General features: G+C 40.6%; 1 protein-coding gene across 1 annotated transcript in view; it reads right to left on the bottom strand.

The window, feature by feature from the left end:
- The window catches only part of LOC149793251 (ectin-like), a 43,046-nt gene extending 18,143 nt beyond the window's left edge, over positions 1-24,903 (bottom strand). Inside the window, exons 1-3 of the mRNA XM_089967227.1 lie at positions 24,849-24,903; positions 23,250-23,344; positions 22,655-22,723 (exon numbers count right to left, since the gene is read on the bottom strand). The gene's annotated coding sequence lies outside the window, so the exon portion shown is untranslated. The remainder of the gene's footprint in view (positions 1-22,654; positions 22,724-23,249; positions 23,345-24,848) is intronic.
- Positions 24,904-25,200: the final 297 nt, after the last annotated feature.

Below are 25,200 nucleotides of genomic sequence, written 5' to 3'. Positions count from 1 at the left end.
CTGAATCCGAGACTCTAACCCGCGACGGCAGAGGTGAGATGGCAGTGATCCGTAACGGACATCGCTTTATACCATTCAGCCACTCGGGGCCCCTTCCACTCTTTTGTCGTACTCTGCATACAGTGAATAATAAACAGGGCCTCTCTTGCCTTTTTTTTAGGTCAAAAGCTGATGGATCATCACCGTCGCTATCACCGGCAGCAGAGTGTTCGTCGAGTGCCATCACCATCAGAGTCGTATCTAAATCCTCGTACTCCAGACCTACCTGCTGACAATTACGTTTGTCTATAGATCATCGCAGTAATCATTTGCCACCAAAGCGTTTTCGTGACACTGTGTGATAGGCATCAAACTCTGAGGACGCACAGACAGAAAATCCACATCGATTTCCAGTCTCTGAGGGCAACACGGGAATGTGACCATTGTTATTCTGACGCGCTGTTTGTCCACGTACTGTTTTTGTGAGGCCTCGGTGTCGAGTACTGTAGGATAGTCGGTGATCATCAATCGTGCCCCTGTAGTAAAAAACACATCGTCCGTTACCGTATCACTGCTTTTGCTGACTGCACAACGTTTTTGGTATCATCGTTCGATGATGTGATCGTGGGAAGACCTTTGATGCTGTTTCCGGACATGGTGATCGCTCCCTTCCTTCGTGAATAATTTAGTATTTCCAAGCGAAATACTGACCATAGAATATGAAATCGCGAGTGTTATCGGTAATCGGCCACGTGGTAGGAATTCCGTATAGTTTTTGGTTTTGCATCGACCTGGTTCTGTAAAGATTAAATTGGATATCATTGATCTCTACGAAAGAGTAGTAACTTGAGTTGTTGACGTGAAATCTTTCTACCGTTTGAACGGTGATGGGCGTGTAATTCCGATTAGCCTCTCTATCGATCCAAATGGAACGATCTGAAGTTCTAAAATGATACACCACCATGGTCGCTCGTGTCCAGTCTGGTGTACACCCCACACGTCTGGGATTTTGAGACGTGCTTCCAGAAGTTGGAGAGAACATCAGCAAATCGCTAGTATCTGACCAGCTACGGACAACATTCCAGTGATCGCAACATTTCCACTGACCGTACCTCCTATTTTATCGTATTTTCAGCAAGTGATTCCTCGAGATCTGTCAAAGTTGCACCGGTCAACGATCATTTGGTCTGCACTAGTCTACTGACGTGAGACCATCGTGCGCACTGGCGTTCTGAGGGAATAACTGAAGTTTTCAAGATTAGCGAGAATGTGACCACTCATGTTGAGATCCCCCTACATAGAATCTCCAGCACGGTTGGCATTTTTGTCCCCGTACGAAGTACTGCTGCCCGACCCGTCGCGTCTACCAAAGGACGTGTACGACATATTCGTACTATATAGATAATGCACATCATTAACTTTGACACTAAGGAGAAAACAAGAGAGCATCCGCATCATTTTTTATGTTTGATTACCATTATATGATTGTGAGCAGCAGGGAAGTTCTACAGACCAGACGTTCCAGACCAAATAAAGCCTCCTACGAGAACTTTCTCCGTAGAAGCCTCAGATTTCAAAAATAAGCCTTCCCACGAAAATTAATTTGCGTAAATTCGTCACCGAGTGCAATTTTTGTGTGCAAAATCAATGATTCTGGACAAAGAAAAAACGAAGATTTTGGGGGGGTGGGGGTGGGAAATTTATTCTGGTGTCGTGGACGTTTGTCAGGATTTGGCTGCTGATCCTAATTTTACCTCGCATTAAAACAATATACTTGAAAATAATATGAGTCCGAAAGCTAGCACAGTTGGAGAGCCTCATTCTGCCAGATTAGCGCGAGAGCAATTAGCGGCATTAAAGAAGCTTATCCCGACAAAACAATTATTTAAGAGAAATGTTCGTGGTTACGAAGATGTACAACATGGAATCTCCGAGGAATCATCGAAATGGTTGAAGCCAGTTACCGGAACAATCGAGCAAGTTGTATTTGGCGACGAAAAAGATCCGGATACTAAGAAAAAGGGAATTTTTCCCATGTTGAAAGGTATTGAGGAACAATCACGAACATTACCCGAGCGATTAGCAATTGCAGCACAACAAGGGCGACAACCTGCAATTGCTTATAAAATAGGTAGTAAGGGAAAAACCGTAGTAGGAAAACCGGGAGTAAAAAAAGGGAAGTTTAATATCGAGAATTTAAGAGAAAATTTCACCGATGAGGGATGGGAAATAATATCACGACCGCTCTCGACACTGTATACCATAGATCGAATTGGTCAATTTGCGGAAGATATGTTTAGTGTTCGAAATGAATATTTGACTGAAATAGGAAAGGGAAAATATAAAACCCGTAATAGTTGGTATGGTATGTTATATAAAGTTTATGCGGAAAAAACACAGGCGAGTGAAAGGGATCCATTTTTTAGAAGATTTTTAGAAGCAGCAGACGATAGATATAATTATAATAAGCAACTAGCGGAAGATATAAAACAGCAAGCGAAGGAAAGAAAACAACAGGAGAAGGAAGAAAAAGCTAAAACACGAAGGAGAAAAGTAATACCACAGGAAGATATTCAACCACAGGAACCAATAATTCAACCACAGGAAGAAGATATTCAACTAGAGGAATTAGGAGCTAGACCAAAAGAAAAAATTCCACCTCAGAAAAGGGAGAGAAAATCAAAAAAGAAAAAAGATCAGAGTGATCAGGAACCAGTAACTCAACCAAGCGAATATAAACCATCTGTGTACAATGGCTCATTAATAATTGATCCTAAATTACCCGCAGATAATTATTTGAACAAAGAATATATGGATTTAATCGATGACGATATTTAAAAAATGGTAGTTGCTGCGGATGATTCTCCGGAAACTAAAAATTTATTTTTGAAAAAAAAATATTGCTGATAAAGTCGGAGAAATTGATTGGCAGGCGATAATTTATTTTGGTAGTTTAGGAAAACCGATAGTTTACAATGATGAAAATTTTGCAAAATTTTTATTGAAGGTTGATCAATACAAATTAACAAAAGCGGCAGCGGCAAAAAGACCATCTACGAGAGATGTTTATACGTTAATCAGACCCATCACCCCCCCCTCCCGTCAGAACCATCACCCCCCCCGCGACCCCTTTTACCACCCCCTTTCAAAACCGTATAGCCCGACAAACTGGAAGGGTCCCGTACTTTCCCCCAAATTAAGATGGGGTATTCATCCAGAGGGTAAGGCACTTAGGGGTTCCCCCGAAACTTCACCAGAAATATATTCACCAATGACGTCTGATTCGCCAGGTCCATCGTCAGATGAAACAGAACCAAAGTCAGGTAGCGGATATACCATTTGCCCTGACAGTGTTGTCAACGATGTATCTCGCCTCGAGGTATTAATCGGAGGAAAACGAGCCGGAAATAACTCTCGCGAAGTAATCAACGAAGCCTCAGATATTTGTCAGCGGTTATTCCGCGGTGGCATCATTAATTCTCACATTTACAAGGAACTTGTCGATGAGCTCATCGATTAAAACAACACAATTGAAATAACATGATTGTTCACAAACATCAGCGCAGACCCAAACAGGTCCGCATAGTAAACTCTAGATTGCCCGTGTACAAATATATACACGGCAATGGATTCGGCGATATCATTGGAAGTCTCGTTACGCGAATAATACCTAAAATCGGACCCGTGATCAAACAGTTCGGGTTAAAAGCAATAGGAAAGATCGGCGAGACTGCCATTTCTGGTATCGGTAATTTGGCCAGCAAGGGCTTCAATGCTGTCAAAAGTAAAATATTAAATTTAATGCGCAAAAAACAACCCGTCTAATTACCTAGCACCAGAGAAATGCCACCCGAAATCAGCAAAGCCATAAACGACGCGGCAAATAAAAAAATAAACGATCTAGCGCAGGAAGTTGCTAAGACAAATTTAGCGCAGGAAGTTGCTAAGACAAATCTCGCAAATGAAGTTGCTAATACAAGTTTTATTTCAGGCAGTGGTCTTCGTTTTAGATGATATTCTTAATAATAAATGTTCGCACAAGTGTCAAATGAAGTGTTCGACATGGACGAGCCCGTAGGTAGAGACACATCCGTGCGAGATTTCCAGTATTTCTCGTACGATGCAGTTGAACCAAATACATCTAATCGCTTGGAAATTCAAGTTCACGATACAACAAGATATTTTCTTCCATCTGAGGCATATATCGAAGTTACCGGGGAAGTTGTTAAAGCGGATAATACCGCCTATGCAGCAGATTTTAGAGTCGGATTTGTTAACAACGGTATTATGGCGTTATTCAAGAGCGCAACTTACATGATTGATGGAAGAGAGATTGAGTCAATTACCAACGATATTGACTTAGCAACAACGATAATAGGCCTAGCTAGATACTCGGATGATTTTACTAGATCAGCTGGCCCTAGTATGATGTTTGCCAAGGATAATACTGATCGTCCCGAAAGTAGGCCGTTCAATATTAGACAACCCAACGATCGCGCCAATCCTGCTGTTCCCGCTGGTATCGAAGATATGATCATTAAACCTTATCCTGATTATAATCTCGGATTTACCACGCGAAAGTCCATGCTATCACCAGGTAACAGAAGATTCGCTTGTGCTATCCCGTTATCCCATATATTCGGATTTTGCAGACATTTCAGGAAAATTATCTACGGAGCAAAACACACCGTAACATTTGTCAGAAAGGAAAATAGCAACGATGCTATCTGGCGAGAAGGTGCCGTCGATTACGCTACTGGCGTGATAGGTCCCAATGATGCCGCGAATAATAACGGCATAGTAAGATTACTAAAATTTACCTTGTGGATGCCAGCGATAACCCCGTCAATAATCGAAGAAGAAAAATTATTGTCATTTATGAACCAAGGCGGTAAATCTGTCATGTCAAGGCTGACAACAACAACAGATTCCACAACTACCAATATTAATGGTGATTTTACCTGGCGTATTGCATCGCAGCAGGGTACCTCTGCACCTAGGCATATCTTTATCGCGTTTTTGCGTGCCAATAGGTATCATCAATTATACAGTCATATGATATTTGATCACATTGGAGCGACAAATGTGTCGTTGAGAGTAAATGGTCAACAAGAACCATCCGAGGAAATATCAATTGATTTTGAAAATCATTCGACGGCTCGTGCGTATCATCGCTTGTTAAGTTTCATGGGTCGCGATCAAAATATCGATACGGGATTGCAAATATCGCAGCTAGATTTTAATACTCATTATCCTATCTATTACTTTTCCCTGGAGCATCTCGATTTGGTAAAACAATCTGTTGTTGATATCCATTTCAAAGCCAGAATTAACACAGCTGGACTTAATCACAAAGTGATCGCGGTAATTCTCAGTGATAGAACAATGATATTGGAAGGCATCAGCGGCAGAATGAGAATTATTGACGCTCCTGTCGAGAACATGTGACAAATTCCAAATTTAGATTAAGCGGTTATTAATATGCCATACGAGCACGTCAGTGTAACTCTGACCCCGGGTCAGATAAAAAAGCTCCAATCAGCGATATCAAAGCGATGCGGTATGAAATTAACACTGAAAAACGATCAAATTCACGGTGGACCTAACAAACTGTCGCTAACTAAAGGTCAACGTGAACGGTTTTCCAAGGCCAAATCAGCAAATTCCGGTGTTCATGTGAGCCTTTCCATAGGCGCCATCAGAGACATGGTCAAAACAGGCGGATTTCTTCCTCTATTGGGGCTAGTGAAAATGGCTCTTCCGGCGATTGGAAAGGCACTAGGATTAGGCGCGCTCGGAGGGATAGGTTCCCAATTAGGTTCCGCATTAACAAGTAAAATTACCGGAGGGAGATACGGTAAAAAAAAGGGAAACGGCCTTTATCTAAGACGCCCCCCATACGGATCCGGCCTAAGATTAGCACGGCCTATTCAAATTTAGATCTACTTAGCGAAGCAAAGAATAAAAAAATAAAATTTTTCAGAGGCGTATTTATGCGGGATCAACTACCAGACAAACCAAACCCTACCGAGACAGGAATAATAAATCTCGATAAAAATACCGGCCCTGGCACGCATTGGGTTGCCTACGCGATTAATCCTCGCGAAGTTATTTACTTTGACTCATATGGATTAGCACCACCGAAAGAATTTATCAACTACGTGTCTTCGCTGAGACTTCCGGTTTGGTATTCGACTCTTCCAACACAAACATTAGCGGATCCACCAATATGCGGTCCAGAGTCAATTAATGTTCTTGACGCAATTTCAAAATCATCCGGTCCGTATCATAAAATTGTATTTGAATACGCCGTAGATAAATATCATGGTTGACATTTACGGTAGATCGCTCTTTAGGAAGGAAAAAGCAGAAGTGACTGACATCGATACATCAAATTTCGCAACCAAGAGCGATATTAACAATCTTCTATCGCTGTCAGAAGTAGATCCTGGCGAAGTTGCTGTTTTTCAAAATACCGAGGGAAGATTACACACCAGCAACGTGAAAATAACTGATATAATCAAGCGAGAAGAATATAATGATCATATCAGTCAATTTACTCGTCAGTCGGAGATGGTATTAAAATCTATTGCTGATATTACCGATATCATCGCGGAGTTTCCAGCCGATCTCGTGGATATAAAACAAAAAAATAGCGAGTTATCAGCGGCGATGCTTCTAATGTCCGATAAGGCATCACAGGATGATTTCCAGGAAAAAATAACAAAAAGATTTAACAAGCTAAATAATGATCTTAAAAAACTCGAGGAGGTATCAAAAAATCTCAGTAAAAAACTCGACGAGGATATAAAAAAGTTCATCGATACCTCCTCAACTACACACAGCGATCTCATCGAGAGAGTAAAATCCATCAACGAGGAAATTACTAATATTCTTGCCGAAATTATCGAAGTAAATATCTCGTTGGGTCAGAGAACAACAATCGACGATCTCAACAAAAAAATCAGCGAGGAAATTAATAAACTCAGCGATGTTGTTGCTCCCGAATTTGCCAAGGGGGTTAACGCGATACGTGAATCGATAGATGAGAAAATAAAAAAAATCAACTATGAAATTAACGTGGTACGTGAATTAGCGCGTCAAAAGATCGATACATCAGTGTACGGCGGAGAAATTCGAGATTTAAACACGAAACTTCTCGACGCAACTACAAAAATTCAAGAAATTAGCGTAGAAGTATCATCGTTGGATATTCCTACGTTGATGCGTATTTCGATACCAGATCAGGTGATAACAGAGAGAATACCCTTCGATATGACATTTGTTGTTAAAAAATTATTTCTCACTTGGACACCCGAGAATAATTCTTTTAACTTTACCGCGCCAATTCGGGGTGTATATCGAGTTTATGTTATATCCAATATAAAATTCAATATAAATTCGACTTTTTATGAAATTCATGAATATTATCCTGGATTTTTCATTATTTCGTTAAATGAAGGTACCATCGCAAATTTCACACTAGAACCACAAAACAGAACCACCATGGGACCAACGTCTTATTATGTAATATTCGAATATTTATCACATTGAATCCAATTAGTCAGGTAAATTAATTAATAAATGACCGCATCTGACTACCGTTACAATCAGGCGCGATCATGGCAGGATTCGTTAAAAAAACTCCTCGACGAGTATCAGATAAAAATAAAGAAATACCAGCGTAGATTAGTTATCATTGACGTCGCCGTGTACGCGGTATCCGCTGTAGTCGCTGGTGCTGGAATAATTTTATCCGCGGTAACAACGATAGCACCGATCGCAGCAACGATAATAATCTCGTCAACAACGACAATCGCTGGTGTTCTCAATATCGTAGCGAAAAAAATCTCCTCGTGCACAAGTGAGAAATTATTCCTGTACACGAGTAAACTATCCCAGGTCAACGACGCGTATTCGAGATTATCATCGCTTCTTTCTGAAAGTCTCAACGATGGTGTTATCTCCGATCCAGAATTTTCGGCAATGATCAGTATTTACTCGGAGATTGAACAAATGAATATTAATAATGTCCGAACTAGCCCAGATCGTGACAAACACGACACCGCCGACAACAACACTAATATCGTTAAACTCAACCAAGCCAGAATTTAGCATTAATTTTTCAACACCAATCAGCGTCAAAGAAATTGCACTAACACAATTGCGTGTCTACAACAGTTGGCCTAATGTTAGATCGAAATCATTTGGCAAATTATTATCAAACAATTCGCTTGTTTTTGCCAACAAAAACAAACCTGATGGAACACCTGATTGGATACATGTCGGTATACCAACAGGCAGTTACGAAATTGAGCAACTAGGTAAGGAATTTACCAGTAGAATATCAAATATAACCGGCGATGCTACTCCGGGAATAAAGATATCTGCGCACGATCCAACACTGTCATCGATGATAGAAGTGAAATCACCGTACATGGTAGATATTTACCAATCATCGATTAGGACCATATTAGGTTGGCCTGAAATCGCACCTCTGGCAAAACCAGAAAAATCTGATTTTATTATTCCAGGTTGGTACGAGGAAGCTCCTCCAGAGCAACCGGAACCAAAAAAAGAAGATTTTACCACCGACGAAGGATGGTACGGAGATATCAAACACAAGTCTCTAATCCACACTGCCATCAGCTTCGTGAACATCCACAAATTTAACATGTTAATGTTCGCTTTTACTTTTAGGGACGAAAAAATTCTCTCGTGGTTGGCTCTTCCCAAAATTCCCCCGGCGTGGAAATCTTCGACGCTACCCACATTAACAGGAAAATATTCCCCATAGAAGGCATCTCGATAAGAAGAACCATCAACGAATTTAATCAAGAACATAAATTACATTTAAATTTATTGCGGGAATCCTTTCATGAATGCATCTTAAATAAATCAGGCTCATGTAGCGAAATTATCGGACGCGTGAAAATTTTAAATCAACTCGCGAATGATGTTGAATATTATCATGGTATGTTTATTCAGGCGATAGTCGACGATATATCAATTGCCGATTATGTTCTTCCTATTAGCAAATTCACGTTGATCAGAAATTCAGGAGAAAAACAAAAATTCATGAGAGTATTTGGTTTAACCGAGGAAACGCTACCAAATTTCAAATTTCCCGATTATGATGTTGATAAAATGAGAAAATCTGTTACTGATACCATCGATGATTTATTTCCGAAGTTACATGCCGCGTGGACTAAAAAAATACAATCAGAATCGATTCTCAAACACAATAACGATCTCGCCGGGCAGGGGCGGCATATCTCGCCAGGTATCGTTAACATAACGGAAGTTATCGCGATTTATCTTCACGCGAATGTTGTCGAGGGTAGCTACAATGTTGATTCGTCAGAGTCAAATCAGGCGCAGCAGGGATTTATATTGTATTCGTTTTCACCTAGCGCCTCTCCTGGTTATTTGATAATAAAGGAGCCAGTGAATCCGTTTTACCTAAGATGTCATAATCGATTGTTGTCAAGGATAAATTTCAAACTAACGGATCAGAAAGGAAATTTGCTTGATATACGCGGGGAAACGATAAGTATCAATCTGCTGGTAAAATCGTGAGAATCGCAGATTTTTTGAATCTGTACACCAGGGAAAAATGGGCCAAAAAAATAAATAAAAACCGGGGAAATTTTCAAAATTGGAAGATTTTTTTAATTTTTGTTTTTTTTTTGTTTGCGGAAATCTTCAGGAAAATTCAAGGATCAGAAATTTCCTTGGCCTTGCTCTCATCGACAAGTTTTTTCAGCTGTCTGACGCGTGAACTTGTAATTTTTCTTGATTCATATGCTTCTGATAAAATCAATCTAGCTTTTTCCACTAGCGTAGATAATTTAACAAAATCCTCGATTTGATCATCGCTGACAGTCGCAAGTGATTGATACATGGCAATTTGGATCTTTTTTATTAATTTGTACTCTGACGGCAGCGTGTATTTGTATTCGAGTTTCCCCTGAACAATCGTCTCGAATTCGGATCGGATTTTATTCGTGTCTAGATCCGATGGAAGATTTATTTTTTTCTTTCTCAGATCATCGATGGCTTCGATGATGTTATTTATATTTTCTTCGTCCATATTATATAGATTTTGTAATATTCAATTTAATTTTCTTCGGATATTATCGGAATATAGTAAAACTCGATCCACTCGCCGAATTTGTGGGAGAATGTTGCGTTGATTATTTTTTCTGTTGCACGATTCACCGATGCTGGATTAATACTAAAATATTTTGCGGCGGCGTTCATCGACGTGAATACAATTTCTTCATTTGTTTCTCGATTTAATGATTTTACCGCCTTAGCTGATCGATATCCGCCATTAAATTTACAATTTACACTTTGAGTTACCGCGCGAAGATTGGATAGTTTGTTGTTAAGTTTATTTCCGTCAATATGGTCTATAACAAGACCGATTTTTATTGGTCCGTGGAAAACTTCGAATACGAACCTGTGACAGAAATAAGTCGTACATCTTCGTTTTTTATCATTACCGACGGTAATTTTGAGATATCCAAATCTATTAACACTACCGACTTGATTTTTCGTTTTGATATTTCTAACGATACCATCCGATGAAGCCTCGTAACCCTCGATGGTTGGATGTAATCTAAACTCGTATGTGATTGTTGCTGGAGGAATCGTTGATTTCAGTTCCATATACAATATTCTGTTTGTTTAAATCGTAATTTGCCTTGAATCGATTAATATAATCTTCTTCGCAGGTTATTATCGAGGAAGATTTCTTTTTGTAATATCTGAGCAATTCTCGATAATTTTTCCCTCCACAGGATAAACACAATCGGGTCTTTCCTCGAGTGCCAACTTGACAAACTAAGCACCGCTGTGGTCCTTTACTGCCTCGTCGAATCGCATATATATGAGCGCCACAATAATCGCCTCTGCAGGATTTGTCGCATGATTTTGTTGATCCGATTGGTATCCACGAACATTTATTCATTATAATTTAGATATTTGTCTAAAATATAATAATGGATGCATTTGATCTTGATGAGGCAGAATATATTATACCTGAGGTTGATCGCGCCAAGAAGGAATTTTTCGATGATGGGGCGATTCACACTTGGTCGACATGGAAAACTAACTCTGCTGATGCTACGATGAATCTGGAACGGGCCAAGAAGATAATCGAGCACATAAAATCCGAACACAAGGAAGAACGATTTATCTTTGGAATAAAATTTATTGCACAAATGCCTGACGACACTTGGATTATTCGCGATAAACGAGATCCCGTGCGTGGCGGTAAGAAAAATGTTGTTCTTGATAAAAATTCGAAGCCAGGATTATTATTGGGAATTGACGGTCCTTATTATGCCAGGGCATATCCATCTAGTGCAGTTGTTTATGGAATTTATCGGCTAAATAATAATCCTGACATGAAAAATCTACCTGCGATGAAAGAATCTCCGATGATAAATTGCGTTGCCGAGCGCGTTATCGAGCATATGAAAAACGCTCGTCGTGGATCTGGATTGACCCAGTTGAGATTGAATAAAATTAATTCATGGGCGAAGACTGTTGTTGATGGCGCATCGATTGACGATGTTGCTGTGTTGAGCAAGAAACTTAAATTTCCTATTACCGTGTAAACGCTATCAGGAGAAATATTATATTCGTCGCCGTATAGATCTCGAGGAGTTCCAATCGAAATTATTGATCATAATTCACATGCGTGGTCGCAATCGGTAATGATATTTCCGCGAGATCGTGTTGTTAAATTTTATCCCACAGATAGTAAATCTGCGGATGGTGCAAAGGACAATTCCGATGCTATGTTCAGATTTATCAAAATATTAGCCGCATCTGATCCGATATCGGTTTGGTTATTCTCGAGCGAAGAAAAATACGATCAGTTTATATTGCCGCGAGGAGATATTTACCGCGATGAAAAATTGCATGAATCGATGAGAAATATCGCGGTGAAATATTCGTCAAATCCTGATCAGTTATTAACGAATTGTTTTACTGTTCCATCTGTTGCCGCTCACGCCGCCAGAGAAAGAAATTCGTGGAAACCTACAAGGAACGAATACCTCACTGATATTCAACTTAGCTGTATCGAGTATGGCCATGGCGGATTGTGGAATACCAAATATTATTTCGAAGATATGATATCCGTTGACATGAGCGCGTGGTATCCTGGAAGTTTCCTTGGATATGGCGATTGTGCAGATTATTTTGCTAAATTTGGCCATCCCACCAACGAGATGACGAGAGTTGCAATTAACGGGCCGTTGCCAGATTTTGTTATGACCGGATTCGCTTATGTTACTTCATTCGAGTTTGCTGAAAATTTACATAAAATTTGTTATATTTGGTTTGGTCGGCATTTATCTCAACGCAGATGGGTTCCTACGGTGTTGTTGAGATATATGCTGGATTCGTCAATGTTAATATCGTTGACGGTGAGCGAGGCGATTATATCGTATAGAAAACAAACTGAAGTGTGGTTGCCGACGGATTGTGAAAACGCGAAAGATATCGGAAGAAAAATAATTGGCAAATTTACTCAAGGAGGATCCGTTGATCATAAACATCGACACGCTAGGTTATTTATCAACGACGCCGAAATGGACTTTATTATTGCCGATACGGTATCGCGTGGAATATTCTGCAACAGAGAGAATATTATTATTGACGGAGAAAAATTAGGTACCGTAATTAGCTATCTCGATGGAGAATCAGCGCAGTATACGCATTTGAGATCATCGATGCTCGCTTATGTGAGTATAAATTTACTGTCGATGATAAATAAATTTTCTGATATCGCGGTAAGGGTCGCAACGGACTCGTTTTATATCGATAAGAAATACCAGTATAGGCTGGATAATTTAATCGCCGATGGCTCTTGGGGAACTTGGAGGATAAAAAACGAGGATATCCTAGATTACTGTGAGGACGCCGATGTCGAAGATTGCGATAAATTTCATCGAGATAAATTTGAGGAAATATCGACGGCTGCATCTGCATTTGACCCGATTTCACGTAGTAAATTCGTTTACATGAATGGTCCTGGTGGTAGCGGTAAAACAACGCGAGCGATAAATTTATTTGCGAAATCTGATATGATAGTGTTGACTCCAACTCACAGATTAGCGCGAGAAATAAGGCAACGCGGCGTTGATTCTTGCACGTATCACAGTTATTTCAAATACAGCGGTGGATTATGGGATTCGGCTCGCATGGGAAATAAATATATCAACAGAATTATAATATTTGATGAAATTTGCACAGTAAATTTAGTTGTATTAAAATCGTTCCTGATCTGGCTGGAGGAGAAAAATACCGCCGTGGTAATGTGCGGAGATCACGGCCAGCCTGATCCTATTGATGGTGAATCTCCTCATGAGTGGCTCAGGAACTTCGTTGACTATTATGAGGAAATCGACGCCGATTATAGATCCGATGATATTTTACTGACCGAATTTAAGAAAATAATTCGATTACAACCGAATAAGTTTCAATGCGATGTGATGAGAAGAATAATCGACGAGACTCCGATGGATATTTTTCTAAATTTGTGGCGTCCAGATCATCTGATTGTTGCTAGTAGGAAAATTGTTCGCGATATTATTCAGGATATGTTATTCAAACTTCATTGTGAGAAATTTCCAACATTGCAGGTGCCGTTATGTTACAGGCCCGCTGATACCAGGAAACAAAATATCAGTGTTACTTTACACTGCGGAGAGGAAAAGATTTTAGTCTTGAATGATATTATTCTTGTTGATATTAATCTTGTCAATGACGCGATAAACGCAGAAAGATCGCCATGGAAACTTGGATACGCAACAACGATACACTCGTCGCAGGGATTAACCGTGGATGGCCAAGTTTGGATCGTCGATGATAGAATTTCCTGGTCAAATTTAGTATATTTAGCTGTGTCGAGAGTAAGAAAATTATCTCAGTTAGGTAGAATTCGAGTAAATCACATTAATGACGCTGGCGGTAGTTGAGTATCTTTCGGTATTATTTGTAATTCTTCTTTGGTAAATCCGCGTTGTGGCGCTAGCGAATCTAGAAAATAAATTGCTGGTCTCCCTGACGATCTTGTTACGGCTGATATTTTATGTGTTGTAACGCTCCAATTTGGATCGGTTGCTCTTTTTCTTCCTCCTTCGGCCTCGCCTTCTTTATATAAATACCTGACAGTGACGCTACCTAGCACAGGCGGAATTGTGGAATCTCGCTTTAGAGGTATATTCGATTTTGTAATTGCAATTGCGGGTTTCATTGCTATTGTTCGAGTTACTTCGTTATTTAACGCGTTAATCACATGAGGCAATCTTGATACCTAATCATGAGATCGATTATCTTGAATAAATTCACGCGCGTATTGGTATCCGAATAATCGTTCTGCAAGAGTTTTGTTGAATCTCTCAACGATAGCTTGATTGTGATGAACACCTACAATACCGCGACGGATTTTAACATTATTCTTTTTCATCAGTGAAGTAACCGCGCCAAGAAATTCTCGACCTGGATCAACCTGGAGAAGCTTCGGCCATGTTAATGGAGATCGTGAATAAATTTCGCTAAACGCCTTAGCGATCTCCGTTGCTGTTTTATTCGATAACGGCTCGGCTTCTTTATACCTGCTGGCGATATCAACGACTGTCAAGACATATTTATATGTGACTCCGTCGACGGTATCGTAAGGAAGAAACATTAAATCAGCCTGATGGACTTCATTAGGGACACTGACGGTGAAACTTGCATATGGTATTTTCTTAGGCGGAGGAAGATATATTTGCCAGACTGCCTGTTTCGATAACCACGATTCAGCGGTGGATTGTTTTACTTTAGCGGCTTTAGCGAGTTTGGCAATTGCTGATTTTCCTCGCCAGAATCCTCGCGGAGAATAATATATCTGCTCCATTATTATTTACCAGCACCGAATACTAATTTACCTTTCATTGCGCCTTTTATCAACCAAGTTGCCAATTTTTCTTTGAAACTTTTGTCAGGAATCGCGTCTATTGCATGAATTAGCCTAATATCAGCGAGATGTCTTTGTTGTAAATCCCCGCTACGATACGCAAGATCGTGATAGTAACACGCGTTATCGATGGCGTTTACTGGATCTTCGCCGGGATTTGGTTGATTATTATCGTTGAGTCTTATATCGAGCCTCGTACCAGGTCCGCAGTAATTGTATCCTGGTAGATGCTTTTCTCCGGGATATTTCGCCCAGGGCAACCCGGGTAGATTTTTCATGGAGGCGGTAATGTCTCCTCCGGTTCTTCTATTTTTTTTTTTACAAATCTGAACTTGCGTGTCTTACAAATATCGCATTCTCCTGCAATTGCGTTCCTGTTATTGCGTGTGACAATTTCGATTGGATTTATCGTAGCTGTGCGCGTGCGACACTTAACACAATATAGATCCATGTATTCTAGTAACATGAATGTAATTGATTTTTCAGCCACGAAGCGACGCGAGCAGGTGAAACACAACGCGGTGTTACCGAATTCGATAAGGATGATAATTATTGGCCCGTCTGGTTCTGGAAAGACGCAGTTGTTGCTAAATTTGATAATGCGATGGCTAAAATGGGATAAGTTGTATTTGGTTGCACCGTCCGTTGATGATCAGCGTTGTTATCAAGTACTAAAGGAATTTAGCGACAATACCGACGAAGGCACAATCGAATTCATCACAGACATCAATGAAGCTCCATCAGTGGAAAATTTAGATGGCGATGTTAATAATCTTGTCGTATTCGATGATGTTATGCTGGATAAGCAAACTAATCCGGCTAGGATATTTTCGCGTGGCCGACACAAGAACAGCGATGTTATTTACGTGACGCAGCGATATACGCAAATTCCAAAGGTAATTAGGGACAATTGCAATATCTTATCGGTTTTCAATGGCGTTGATACTCACACGTTGAGAAATATTCATCAGACTTGGTCTAACGGCGACATGGACATAAACAAATTCAAAAATTTCTTCAGCCGCGCCCAGGCAACACCGCATGGTTTCATCACGATTAATCTTCATGATCCGCGTAGTAGATATCGAATCGGTCTCGATCAAATTTATTCATGAGACTTGCAGCCAAATCTTCGCAAACTTCGTCGACACCAGAATAAATTTCCCCCCCCCCCCAAAATCTTTGTTTTTTACTTGTCCAGAATCATCGATTTTGCACACAAAAATTGCAATCGGGGACGAATTTACGCAAATTAATTTTCGTGGGAAGGCTTATTTTTGAAATCTGAGGCTTCTACGGAGAAAGTTCTCGTAGGAGGCTTTATTTGGTCTGGAACGTCTGGTCTGTAGAACTTCCCTGCTGCTGATTGTGGGTCCTACTGAACGGAGTAAAACCAATCTCCTTCTAAACATGCTCCTCAATAACATGCTCAAGAACAATCGCGTGATGTTTTACACGTTCAATCTTCACCAAGACAAATACCACACGATCCACATTAAAATCGATCGCGAGAACATGAATAAAATATGCTAGTATATTTCGTTGTCGTGACACAAGCGCTGAAATAGTATTTATCTCAATCAACGTACTAATATCCTAAATGCATCTGACGAAACACGTGATGCTTTGTGCTGTTTTCGCAAAGGCTCTGACAAATTTTGCCTTCTTGATTAGTATAGACATGTAGTTCGAAATGACAGCCACTCGTCGTCAGCTTGTTCTCAAGACCTTTATCGATCAGAGAGCAGCCTTACGACAGCGCGTTCTGGACAAAGTAGTCCAGTTGACGTTTCAACGCGATGTGGCTGGAGACCGAACTCGACGAAGCCAAAACAATGTACGATGTCAGCACGATCAGTTGCATGACACGTTCAAATCGACTCAGCAACAACCGGTGCGATTGCGTAGAGAAATAATGCAGCAGAACATTCCGAAGACTCCCGAAAGTGACATCTTTGAGATGTCGAGACGAGCGGAAGCTGAACAAAAAGGAGAAGCTAGAAAGGCTGAACTATAAAAGAAAATTGAGACGGAATCAAAAAGATGCAGCGGCATCACTTCAGCAGTTGAAAACAGAGAAGGAAAAACAGAAGCCAGCCTAGAATCGCTGAAGAAAGAGGACAAAAGAATTAAGCAGGAAAAAGAAAAGTTAAAAAAGAATATTCGACAGAGGAATTAGCCCAAAAATATGAAAGTCTGAGAAGCAATAAGTGAACTTATATTTGAAATCGGTTTTAATCGTCAATCTACTTTAAGCAAAGAATGGTTGAAGGACTTCGTGACAGACACTATTCCAGAAATCAAAGAGAGTGGGTCGTCAGCATCATCTGCCGAGCAAAATTACTATCAAGCGGTAGCTGAACGTGCATTGATAACTCACGTTAACCGAGAGAATGAACCCTGGATCATGCAAAACAAGACAAAAACGAAAATGAGGATCTGACCAAGCTGCTTTTGGGGTCCAAAATCTACAATAAGGTGGTGGGAGAGGAACTCAAAGTCAGGACAAAAGTCTTTCACACAGGAGCCAGGCCCATGTTTCCCATGCACGACCTAGACTTTCCCATCGCGCAGTCAGATACATCAGCGAGTCTTCCTGCAACGGGGTCCATCCCAGAATAACAAATATTACTTGGTTATTAGATCAACTGTCTTTTGATGGAGGATGAAATAGCACTACGTGAAAAATCGACGGAAGATGAAAGAAGGAGTATTACAAAAGATGGTGAATTACATCTAAAGTATCATGTACTCAGGAGATGAAAGACACATTGACATCTGAAGAGGAAAGAGACACATTGACATCTGAAAAGTTGATGCAAATAGCACAACGCCCAGAACAGCCAGAAAAAATCCTGTAGAAAAACGAATGATGCTCACTCGAGAGCACCAAAGGGCAAATGACGAGAAGGCATCCGGTACTATCATACCCCCTCACGATATCGACTCAAGTTAGTGATCGCTTCCAAACAAACAGGAAATGGTGTGGACGTCGATATCAAGATTGGTAGAAATCCTCAATCATCTTGTGAATCAAAATATACTGACGTCGGATTGGTATAGTAGTTTGTACGAGGACTTGATACAGACATGACACTCGACGATACCACGTTGCTATTCGAGTTGCGGTTATTCACTTGCACAGTGAGGTGTCAAACTCCGTTAGTATTCGACCAGCAGTCGTCCCAAGAAATCGCGTTGATCTCCACCGACTTCAACGTCACCGTGAACAACAATCAGTTTTCGTACTGGACATCCGCTCTAAGACAAACGATACGATCTCTCCAGATTCGTACAACATCACCGACATCACCACAGAAATACTCCGGCTGATCACCAACAACGGACACACCTCTGACAACATCAAAATCAAACCCAAATAATATACGTTGTGTACTCAAATCATGCTCTTGGGTAGGTATTGCGTTGAAATTGACATTGCCCAGTCGAACGTTTCATTCTTGGATTTAGAGCAGCCACCGTCTTGGATGGCAACCGAGTCCAATAATGTGAACAGTGTCCTCGTCAACTGCTTGATCGCTCAGGGATCGTTGTCATCGGCAGGTTTTCTTCCATCATGATTTATTCCACGTAGATTAACTTTCCCTCTGGCTCACGGATGCAGATTTGTCCTAATGCCCTCATTTATTACCCATCCTAAAGACTTACCTATCAGTCAGGTAATGAAAGACTCGCCTATTATCTTCATGTCAAACGCAAAACGTAAAAACTCTTAACAGATAAACTAAGCAACCGTGAGACCCTCACGGGTACCACGATGTAAAATCGCGGGTGGGTTTTTATCCACGCTGTTTTTTTCCCCCTTCCGGCAGCAGTTCCACACTTTGCCTACAAAGCCGCACCGATTGCCCTTAAGGCAGCCTAAGCGCGGTCATCAAAGCAGCCTCTGCCGCTGAAGAGGAAGTGGGGCAAAATTAGTAAACAAAGTCATGTCTTCTACTCCATTATCGAAGCTATCAACACCTTCAATTACCCAATCTCTCCATGCAGGCTAAACAGGCTCTTAAAACCCCTCAGAAGTCCTCAGCGATAGATCCAAAAGAATTGTACAAGACCTGGAGAGAAAGGTTGATGCACAAACCTCTCTGAGTAGTATCATATCCGGGTATGGATTAAAAATATTAAGGTAAATTTTATTACACTATTATAGCATAGCATCAACTATTCGATGTTTACTCCCGACTACCTTCGTCTGAACGATGACCCTCCAGTGGATGACTCGCAGACCGAGTAAGAGTACGTTGAGTACCAGGACACCAACATAACTAACCTTAACGCGAGTACGCATCGAAAAATAGAGACACGTGACAAAGATGTTTACCTGCTTCCCATAAAACCTTATCGGAATTTCGCGGCAAATGCAACTACGTTGTTTAATAACTATGCCGCAAATGTGCAAGGCACACTCCAAAACCACGGAAGGTATGTATTCAAGTCGGCTAAGTACCAACTGAATGACCAGATTGTGGATCAAATCAATTGCTATTTCCTTCAATCAAGCACAATCCTAAACTTGATCATGTACAGCAAAGACTATAAGCGATCTTGTGAGGTGTGATCAGTACTATCAGCTGCATGACACGTTCAAATCGACTCAGCAACAACCGGTGCGATTGCTGCGAGAAATAACTTAGGAGAACATTCCGGAGACATTCCAGAGATACATCGATTGGAGCTGCAGTCAGCACTAAATTTCCTACAACAGCAGACCTGCTTCCAGTGGAAGGCGTGGCGGATGCCACTGTGGTCAACGGAGGCGATGTCAGAGCCAATTTTGCTTTTGAACGTAATGCTGACTTCAATGTGGGATTTTCAGCACGACGTGCTGTCACCGATACCAGTCACGAAATCTGGTTGATGCTTCTTCTCCGCAGCATCTTTGGTTTGTGTCGAGATATACCTACCGTCTTCGGAGGCGTCAATCATACGCTGATGCTGAAGAGAGACTTACCCGTTCAATACCTTACAGAGCAGCTTCAGCTGACGATGGACAATTAAACATGATGTGGTTGGTGCTGTGACTGCCCAATATCACTATCACTGCCTCTACTTCGCACATGCTCGAGCTGGAACCGACGTTAGCTATATTCACCAAGAAACTGTACTTTGAGCGACACCGCATGTACATTCATCAGTTTACAGAAGCTCAGTCCACCGTGTGGTGGAGAGTCGCCACCAATCTAGGTAGAGAACTTCCCAGACACATCTTCGTAGTAATTCAGCTGGCAAATCAGCGTACAGAACAAACCGGAAACAAGCATATGTTTAACCATCTCGGTCCATCTCGCATTCACGTCCTCGTCACTCTTGACTGTATCCAGAGCGAGAACTCGAATGCCACCTCGCCGTAGGCTCCCGAAATTAGTCGAACGCAAATATGATGCTGCTGGAAAACATGCAGAAGTACAAAGATGTGGAGAAGGGTACGCAGATTTTGCTGGATAATGTCGCTAACTTGTATCCCATCTTCGACTTCGATGTCTCCAAACATTCCGAACGTCTCAAAGATTCCATCCGCTGACATGGAGATCCGATTGACTATGTTTCCACGCGGCGACCACCACTGCTCCACGCGATGCTGATCTCAGACAGATCTAAGACGATGGACGTGCTTAATTGAAAAATGAACATCCTTGTATAAACCAATATGCCCACAAAAATCATGACATTGCAGACATGCGATGGTCAGGAAATGGTTGATGAGATCATTCCTTTTGTCATGCCCATGGCCCCTAAATTATTTGCTTCAGCCCCCCTTGCATCATTAGGACTGGCTGCAGCCACGGGAGGCATTACTGGAGGCAATTGCAATTATAATAATATTTCATATAACATCATGTCGTCGTATATTCCAGACGAAGTCACGCTGTCACCGTAGCAGAAGAAAAGCATTGCTGTGGCAGCTGCACATAAAAGACCTGAATCGGTCAGGCCGAAAGAGTCAGCACTCACGGGACCCGATCAGATCATGCTGATGCATTGTCAAACGACTTCTGTCACCAAACATAAGGCTGTTAGATTAGGTGTAGTTCTGAATTATTCCTCAGTTCGTCTGTCGAAATAAGGAGGATTGATCGGACCTCCGTTAGCAGGGATCACTGGATCGTTAATTTCCGCACTGCTCGGCCCCGGAAAAAGACTTTAGCTGCCGCGAACTACGCATGATATAGGCAGCAGAAAAAAAAATAACGATTTTAAATAAATTCGACATTAAGTACCTCTTCGGATCTAGCATTCCACATTTCCAAAGCGTATATTCAAAATATCAACTTCACAAACACATCATGCCTGACGAAAGATAGGTTATTAATCTTGAAAATTATTAGGATGGACCTGACACTCATTGGGTCGCTCTTGTCAACTATCCCCAGTGTAGCGACGTGGAATATTTCGGTTTGTTTGGTTTACCTCCTCCTGATGAAGTAGTGCATTATCTACACACAGCGCACACAAGGATTACAAAGTCGAGAGATCAGAGATAACACGATGAACTATGCCCCGTCGAGACCCTCTTAGGCTTAAGACTAATATATTTGAGTTCTTTTAAGTTCCTCAGCATGACAAGATCACATCCCACTTGGTTTACCTCCTCCTGATGAAGTAGTTCATTACCTGCACACAGCGCACACAAGGGCTGTTCACAACTCGCTACAACGTCGAGAGATCAGAGATAACACGATGAACAATCCCCCGTCGAGACCGTCAGCGCGATGATCATCCAGACGATGAAACAGGATGTGATCCAGTCATGCTGAGGGACTTAAAAGAACTCAAGCCTAAAACATTCAGAGAACGTGAAGATGGAGCTCTGCTGCGTGGCATCATTGGCTCCAAACATAAGCTGGGTGTTAATCATGTCAGAGGAACTCACAGAAGAGCTACATAAACACGCACGCAAGCATTGTCCACGACGCAGAGTCATCGCAGACACGGCAGACGATTTATGGTCCACATGTCTCGTAGACATGAGCGATTACAGCGCACACAATAAAGATTTCCACTGTCACATGACGATCATCGATGTGTTCAGTAAATACTCCTGGGTCATTCTTCTCAAAAGCAAAAAAGGAACTTCTATTGGAGGCGCGCTGAAAGGCATTATAAGGGAACGTGAAACTCATAAACTTCTATCTAAGGAGTACAGTTAACTAGAACACACATAACCCAGTAGTAAATTTAGTGGGGGAGAGAATTCGCTCATCCAGATCACGCGGGAGCTGGGTGAACTGGAACCCCCAATAATTACTGCTACTTATATATATATATATATATATATATATATATATATATATATATATATATATATATATATATATATATATATATAAAGAGAGAGAGAGTTATATTAACTTCCATGTGCCTTGATTGGTGTGCGAATGTGGTGAGAGATTATTTTTATTGATGTCTTCGATGGTCTCAACAAAGCCTAAATAAGCACATCACACTAAGTAGAGAATAATCGTCACTGAAGTGAATCAACACTTATGGAGTCGTATCTAAGTATTGATTTTAATATAGGATAGGCAGCATTTCATAAAAGTTAAATTTTATAAAATGATTAACAAATAGTTTTTAAACAAAATCAATAGGAAAATATGATAAGTTCAAAGGGCAGCTGTAGGAAAATCACGTGATTAGTTCACGGAAGTAGGAGAATATAGAGAATGTACTTACGTTTGTAGGTATACAGCTGCTACTATAAATAACATCCAATCCGACATACAGCGTTGAAAGATGACAAGACTATGAGAAAAACACACGCAAAAAACAGGAATAGAATGTTAATTTATACATCAAACCGTTGTTATATGTTCTTTTGGAGTTATTCACTTTCATGTTCCATACTATAAATATGAATGTAACACGAGAAAAATAATTATCGTTGTATCAATTGCATATTTAGTAAATTCCTAAAGAAAATCAAAGCTTGTTATGGAAGAAGAAAGTGCATTTCTACATTTATTGTATCAAGGTTTACACCGAAATAAGTAATATACACCGATATACTTGAAAAGAAATCCCTGATCCCATAGACTAGAAACGTTCTAATGTGAAACTGTAACCTTCGTTTTTGGTTGTTTGTTTTTCAGATTCGTTTATTTTTTATTATATGTCTCTTAACGGATATATTTCAGTTCGTCCTTGACCTACGCACGTGCTGTTCATGTTGCATACTGTCATAATGAAACGTCCTGACGCATATTATAATTTGTAACAAAAGTATATAAGATATGAAGATACCTATTTGGTCGAAGAGATGACTACTTACGGAGTCTATGCTGCATAGTTCAATTTTGTTACATTTGTCCGGAGCAACGTCTTGTTCGCATGCATAACATAGTAGTCCACTGTTTGGCGGCAACCCTATAAACGCCAAGAAGAATATGTACTGTAACGGAAGAGGACACATCATCTAACTGTCGCAGTCATGAATAGAATTCAGTTCGTCTATCTTTCACTAGGGCACACCTGTCATTGGACTAAAACATCAAGACCAGTAAAGGTAGTTAGAACGTCATCTCATAAACCTAGGCCGCTACAGTTCCATGTTTTACCTTGGCATTCATCCGCAAATGTCGTACAGATTCACTTTTCAAAGCTATCGAAAGCCATTCTAAACCGGGCTACCAGTTACTTAGAATCGAAAAAGAACCCAAATGTGATGGGAGGAGGAACAAAGTCAAACTTTCGCGGTCGGGAAAATAAACCATATTCTTCTGTCTCGTATCACTAGACTAACAGGTCTGAACAAGCTAAGCTTGTTACTAAGTGGATTCGTATCATTACTCTGCAAAAATATCTCAGGGGCCCTAGTGGCCGAGTTCGAGTAGTCTAAAGCGCTCCCCTTTGCTGATCACTACCATGTCACGTCTGAATCCGTGGGTTCGACTCTCGAACTGGGCCAATGTGGGCAAACGGCAAAGCTGTCAGTAGCTTCTCGTGGGTCTTTGGTTCTTACAGGGTTTCTCCCCGGGTTCTTCCTCCACCAGTCAGACCGGCCACCATATATAGCCTATCTGAGAAATGGAGTTAAAGCCCCAAAAGCAACAACGACATATTATCAGTGTATGCATTAGATTCTGGCAAAGTTAGAATTATAAATTATATCCCGTCCAGTCTGGAAACAATCATTTCAGTAAGTGAAATAATTGTCTTATTACTGTCTATGGATTTTTTAACGATGCACACACATCGGGTCACAGATGAAAATTACATGCACATAAATAAGTACGTGTTTTAGTGTAGAAATATCGAGACTGTCAGATCGATACGTAATGACAATGAAAATAACGAGCACATTTTGTTTAGATTTATGCGTTAAATTAATGGTTAGATACTCACCTTTCCGTTGTTTCTATGTTTATATTTGTCTCTAAGAGTCTAAGACACCAACTGTGTTTAAAATTTTGTTTGCGGGTTGAGATACGTCGTATAAATATTAGGCTAGACTTCTAACAATGCTTCCACAACACTTGCCAAGGTCTTTGTTTCGGAACAGAAATACTTGCAATTTTAAAACAGATTATACTTGACGGCTTTGACGAAATATACTATTTCTGTACGCGTAAATATAGCCACAAATATGAAACTAATTTCTACGTGGTCATCTTTCAATAGTCTAGAAACAGAAGGAAACGTATTCTAAGCTAATTAAAACGATGGAAGAAATTCTACAGAATATAAAAAGATTTCATCTTCATTACATTAATATTTAATCTACACCATATCTAACTGTATGCCAATTTGATTGGTCTGTCGTATGCAACGTACTTATAGTCGTACGAAACAACTAGCCCATCAGGAGAAATTCAAACTTTGACCTATCAAGTATACATTCTTTATTTCGATAGAACGAGGTAGTCCTCACCTTCTTCACCACATCCCTTGATATTACATAGTTCCGTATCACAGCACACACTACACACTATCATGTTTGTTTGATCCGATTGCTCCTCCGGAACTGCACCAAAGTCATTTGTTTGTTGGATCTCGTTGAGGACAGTGGCGTTAAGAATATTTCTTTTTCTTCCAGCAGCCGCGCATTTCTGGAACAGTAGTCAAATTTTACCATTAGTCGTGAAAGCCAGTATTACTTCCAGAGAAATAACGTAACAAAAGTTTCACAAAACTTACAACTAATACTTTATGTTTTAATACTTTATTCATTTTAGGGAACATTACTTTGGCAAACTTCTACAGTATGGCATGTACAGGTTTAT

Source organism: Sinohyriopsis cumingii, chromosome 8 (assembly GCF_028554795.1).
Source record: "Sinohyriopsis cumingii isolate HCF-2022 chromosome 8, ASM2855479v2, whole genome shotgun sequence".
Taxonomy (NCBI): Eukaryota; Metazoa; Mollusca; class Bivalvia; order Unionida; family Unionidae; genus Sinohyriopsis; species Sinohyriopsis cumingii.
Note: the sequence above shows the minus strand (reverse complement) of the source record. Positions and strands in the feature narration are given on the sequence as shown.